Source organism: Nerophis ophidion, linkage group LG24 (genome assembly GCF_033978795.1).
Source record: "Nerophis ophidion isolate RoL-2023_Sa linkage group LG24, RoL_Noph_v1.0, whole genome shotgun sequence".
Taxonomy (NCBI): Eukaryota; Metazoa; Chordata; class Actinopteri; order Syngnathiformes; family Syngnathidae; genus Nerophis; species Nerophis ophidion.
The window spans coordinates 1884016-1890015 of record NC_084634.1 but is presented as its reverse complement, the minus strand read 5'-3'; the positions used below and the strand labels follow the sequence as shown (position 1 = coordinate 1890015).

The following is a 6000-nucleotide window of genomic DNA, read 5'->3' as shown; positions in this document are numbered from 1 at the left end:
ATTTCTAAAAAAAAACGATTTTTAGGTCGTTCCCGGGCTAACGCGCTACTTGTTTAGCATTTGTGTTAATTAAATTCATATGTCTTATTTTTTTTGTTTTTGTTTTTATTTTATTATTCTTGATTATCTTTTCTTTTTTTTTTTATTTTATTATTTTTTATTTATATATATTTTTTTATTATGTGTTTTATTTTTATTATTTTTAATTTTTGAATTAATTGCTTATTTGTAAGAATTGATTTTTTAAAAGACAGGCGTTTTTTGCTTACTTGCTACATGTTTACAGTTTTTTGTAAACATGGTTAATATGTATATATATTTTTTTTTTTCAGAGATTGATACATTTTAGAAGTGATTTTTAAATTAGAGTCATGCTTTTTTATCTGTTTTAAATGGATTTTTCTGGTACAAGATTCATAATTTTTAAGAATTATTTAAAAAAAAAAAAGGCGATCTCCGCACTTATTTGCTTCGTGTTTGTTGTTCTTTTTGTGACTAAGATTCATTTTTTTCGTATTTTTGATTCATCTTTTTAAAGTAAGAGTCATCATTTTGAAGAATCCATTTTTAGAAAGACATTTTAGACTCGGTTTAGCATTCATTTCTAAAAATACATTTGTGAGGCCATTTCTGCGCTTATTTACTATTTTATTGTAAACAAGATTCATATACATTGTTTTAAGTATTATTTTTGTTTGTTTGAATAAGATGAATATTTTTCAAGAATCAATATTTTAAATAATTTTATTGGGCCATTACTCACGACATTTTTAGCATTTTTTAGTTTTTGTTTTTAATGAAACATATTTTTTTTATTTTTTGTTATAATTTTTGAATTTATTGATAATTCTTAAGAATCGATTTTTAAGAAGATGTTTGTTAGGGCGTTTTTGCGCTTTTTTGTAAACATGATAAATATTAGTTGTTTTTTTAAAATATTTTTTTAATAAGATTTATAAATTTAAAAAATGATTTTTGGGCCACCTGGCTATGTGTCAAGCAACAGATTCTTTTTTATTTTTGGAATTAAATTTTATATTTTATTTTAAAATTTATTGAAATTTTTTTTAAGAATTAATTTCTAAAAATAATTTTTTAGGTTGGTCTCGAGCAAGCTCGCTAATTGTTAAGCATTTGTGTTAATTAAATTCATATGTCGTATTCTTTATAATTTTTTTTGTTTGTTTTATTATCCTTTTTATATTTTTATTTATTTTTTAAATATTATTTTTTTATTTATATATATTTTTTTTATTATTTGTTTTATTTTGATCATTTTTAAGTTGTAAATTTTGAATTGATTGTTATTTTGAAAGAAGCAATTTTTAAAAAGACAGGCGTTTTGGTTTTTAAGGCGTTTTTGCGCTTACTTGCTACATGTTTACCATTTTTTGTAAATAAATGACAGTTTAAAATAGGTAAAAAAAGTGGGAGGAGTCAACACAAGTAATAAATTACAATTAAAAATAGGTTAGAAAAGTGGGAGGAGTCAACACAAGTAATAAATCACAATTAAAAATAGGTTTGAAAAGTGGGAGGAGTCAACACAAGTAATAAATTACAATTAAAAATAGGTTAGAAAAGTGGGAGGAGTCAACACAAGTAATAAATTACAATTAAAAATAAGTTGGAAAAGTGGGAGGAGTCAACACAAGTAATAAATTACAATTAAAAATAGGTTAGAAAAGTGGGAGGAGTCAACACAAGTAATAAATCACAATTAAAAACAAGGTTATAAAAGTGGGAGGAGTCAACACAAGTAATAAATTACAATTAAAAATAGGTTAGAAAAGTGGGAGGAGTCAACACAAGTAATAAATTACAATTAAAAATAGGTTAGAAAAGTGGGAGGAGTCTACACAAGTAATAAATCACAATTAAAAACAAGGTTATAAAAGTGGGAGGAGTCAACACAAGTCAAAAATCACAATTAAAAATAGGTTAGAAAAGTGGGAGGAGTCAACACAAGTAATAAATTACCATTAAAAATAAGTTAGAAAAGTGGGAGGAGTCAACGCAAGTAATAAATCACAATTAAAAACCAGGTTGTAAAAGTGGGAGGAGTCAACACAAGTCAAAAATCACAATTAAAAATAGGTTAGAAGAGTGGGAGGAGTCAACACAAGTAATAAATTACAATTAAAAATAGGTTAGAAAAGTGGGAGGAGTCAACACAAGTAATAAATCACAATTAAAAACAAGGTTATAAAAGTGGGAGGAGTCAACACAAGTCATAAATTACAATTAAAAACAAGGTTATAAAAGTGGGAGGAGTCAACACAAGTCATAAATTACAATTAAAAAGGTGAAAACTGCAACTCAAGTCAAAGGTTTTCGTTTTGCGCGTGTTTTAGTGGGGCGGAGCTTACGTGGTCAAACCAGGAAGAAGGCGGGATATAACACTGGCCAAACCACGCCCCCAAGAAATGAAAATGACTGGCAAACCCCAGGGAGCCACACACACACACCCACACACACACCCAAAGCGGCCTCACCTTTGACGGAGGTGTTGGGGGGCGGGGCCTCCATGCGCAGGTTCCAGGGCGGGTCCCCCTGGTTGGCGAAGTCGCGCATCTTCAGGTAGCTGATGGTGAGGCGGATGATGGACGCCTTGTCCAGCTGGCTGGTGATGGCGCCCGGCAGCGGCAGCATCTTGGCCAGCTCGTAGAACTCAAAGTTCTCCTTCCCCCGCCGCGACCTCGCCGCGTCCCGCGACTTCTCCTTCCTCAGCGCCTGCAGCCTGCGCCGGGGAAGAAAACTAGCTTAAAGACAAACTAGCAAGTGACGGAGATAGACATCTTTTTGAATCCTCGTCATATTTTAAAACAGCTAAGTGTTGGCCATACGTAGACCTTGAAGGTTGGAATGTAACGAGGAGTCATAACACTCTTCTTATCTCAAATGTCCCAGGCTTAGAAGGAAAATAGATATGGAAATTCGCTCTGGAGGAGGAGGGGGGCGAGTGAGAGAGGGTAAAAGGCGAAACTTCGGTAGTATTGTCAGATCAACTAGGGCGATGCGATTTGAATGTGTCGTGCATAGATTTGGTCTCCCAAAGCTTTGGATTAAAATATATCAAAATAAGCTACTCTGTCTGGGATTCCTTCAAAACAAGCTTATGTGTCATCTAACGAACCTGGGGGGTGACCCGCGTAAGATCAGAATACAACACAAGCCAACATGCTAACATCATGTGTGAAGTATCATTTCTTTTTACTTCAAAATGAATACATGCAAAACTAGCTACACCGTTACAATGCTAAAGGTCAAACTGTTACAGTTAGCATGTTAGCAAGATGGAATGTTATAAAAGTAACAAAATATATGACTGTCAAGTGTATCTCTGCAAAAATAAGGCAAGGTTAGCATGCTAAAATTACATGGTATCAGTATATTTGACTCTGAGGTGAGCGGATGCAAAATGACCTACAATGCTAACAGCTAGCATGTATCAATTAACAAAATATTTGGCTCTGATGTGTACACCTGTGCATTTAGCTCAAGGCAATATGTTAGCATGTTAGCAGGATAGTCACATAACAAAAAAAATGACTGTATCTCTGTATTAAAAGTTAACGTTAGCGTGCGAAAAATAGAAGTGAAGTGTCAGAATATTTTACTTTGAGGTAGATACCTGCAAAAGTAGCTAAAATGTTAAAATTCAAACCATTAGCCTGATATAGTTAGCATTTCAGCAATCAAGTCAAGTAATAAAGTAAACAAAGTTACAAGTGTGTGTGCGGGTGTGTGCGGATGTGTGTGTGTGTGTGTGTGTGTGTGTGTGTGTGTGTGTTGGGGTGTGTGCGAATGTGTGCGGGTGTATGCGGGTGTGTGTGCGGGTGTGTGCGTGTGTGTGCATGGGTGTGTGCAGGTGTGTGTGTGGTTATGTGCGGGTGTGTTCAGGTGTGTGTATGGGTGTTTGCGGGTGTGTAAAAATGTGTGCGGGTGTGTGCGAGTGTGTGTGTGGGTGGGTGTGTGTGGGTGTGTGTGCGGGTGTGTGCGCGGGTGGGGGTGTGTTCGGGTGTGTGTATGGGTGTGTGCGGGTGTGTGTGCGGATGTGTGCGTGTGTGTATGGGTGTGTGTATGGGTGTGTATGGGTGTGTGCGGGTGTGTGTGCGGGTGTGTGCATGTGTGTGCGGGTGTGGGTGTGTGCAGGTGTGCGAGTGTGTGTGCGGGTGTGTGTGCAGGTGTGTGTGCGGTTATGTGCGGGTGTGTGTGCGGGTACGTGTATGGGTGTGTGTGGGTGTGTTTATGGTTGTTTGCGGGTGTGTGTGCGGGTGTGTGCGGGTGTGTGCGGGTGTGTCCGGGTGTGTGTATGGGTGTGTGTATGGGTGTGTGCGGGTGTGTGTGCGGGTGTGTGTGCGGGCGTGTGTGCGGGTGTGTATGGGTGTGTGTGGGTGCGTGCGGGTGTGTGTGCGGGTGTGTATGGGTGTGTGTGGGTGTGTATGGGTGTGTGCGGGTGTGTGTGCGGGTGTGTGCGTGTGTGTGCGGGTGTGGGTGTGTGCAGGTGTGCGAGTGTGTGTGCGGATGTGTGCGGGTGTGTGTGCGGGCGTGTGTGCGGGTGTGTATGGGTGTGTGTATGGGTGTGTGCGGGTGTGTGTGGGTGTGTGCGGGTGTGTGCAGGTGTGCGAGTGTGTGTGCGGGTGTGTGTGCAGGTGTGTGTGCGGTTATGTGCGGGTGTGTGTGCGGGTACGTGTATGGGTGTGTGTGGGTGTGTTTATGGTTGTTTGCGGGTGTGTGTGCGGGTGTGTGCGGGTGTGTGCGGGTGTGTATGGGTGTGTGTGGGTGTGTTTATGGTTGTTTGCGGGTGTGTGCGGGTGTGTGCGGGTGTGTGCGGGTGTGTATGGGTGTGTGCGGGTGTGTGCGGGTGTGTGTGCGGGCGTGTGTGCGGGTGTGTATGGGTGTGTGTATGGGTGTGTGCGGGTGTGTATGGGTGTGTGCGGGTGTGTGCATGTGTGTGCGGGTGTGGGTGTGTGCAGGTGTGTGTGCAGGTGTGTGTGCAGGTGTGTGTGCGGTTATGTGCGGGTGTGTGTGCAGGTACGTGTATGGGTGTGTGTGGGTGTGCTTATGGTTGTTTGCGGGTGTGTGTGCGGGTGTGTGTGCGGGTGTTTGGACATGTAGGAGTGGGTGTGTTTGACCTTGACTCGAGCAGACATATTTATCAGGTTGCGGCTGAGTTGGTAGCGCAACACTTGTCGTAATCAGTGTGTGTGTGTGTGTGTGGGTGTGTGTGTGTGTGTGTGTGTGTGTGTGTGTGTGTGTGCGCGGGTTAAAAACATGAGATGAAACCACGTCGTAAAGTCCGAGCGGGTGACTTGATGGCGTTTTAAAGAGCTCGTCGGCGCGTGTCTGTGTGCCTCGTAAAGTTCAGTGAGGTGGGTCGATGCTTTTTTAAAGAGCTTGTCAGAGGAAATATGTGTGTTTTAATGTGTGTGTCTTTTAATGTGTGTGTGTGTGTGTGTGTGTGTGTGCACAAAGCATGCTGGGAAGGTCGGGGAGGGTGTCGCCGTTTAACTTGCAGGTCAACCGGAGGTCCGAGGGAGCATCCGTCATGTGGCGGGGCACACTGTCGCCTGGTAGATCTACAGTCCACACTCACGCTAAGCCCCGCCTTCCTTGGAAGCCACACCCACCGGACACCCAAGTAGGATTAGAACCATTCCTGTTTCCTGTACTCAAAAAGTTTCTATCCAGGAGGAGACCGAGGGCGGCGAGAAGACGGGAACTCAACTGAGGGGCGGCCCGGAGCTGGTGGTATTTGACCAGTACTAACCCTGACCCTGACCAGGGTCCTACCTTTACATTTCAACCCCTGGCGTCCATGAAAGCATGGAGGGGGGGTGGGGGGACCTAAAAGGTCTGGAATGGGACCGAAAAATCTCCCCGCCCGTGTCCTATATGGGCACAGTGGGATGAGTCTGTTTTAAGGTTCAGTCCTACTTGGCGGAGCATGATACCTCTAAGGGGGTGATGGACCTTTTGAAGGAACCTGGTCCCTTT

General features: G+C 41.7%; 1 pseudogene; it reads right to left on the bottom strand.

Annotated features, from left to right (window-relative positions):
- The window catches only part of LOC133542612 (neuronal PAS domain-containing protein 3-like), a 232873-nt pseudogene that overhangs the window by 51902 nt on the left and 174971 nt on the right, over positions 1–6000 (bottom strand).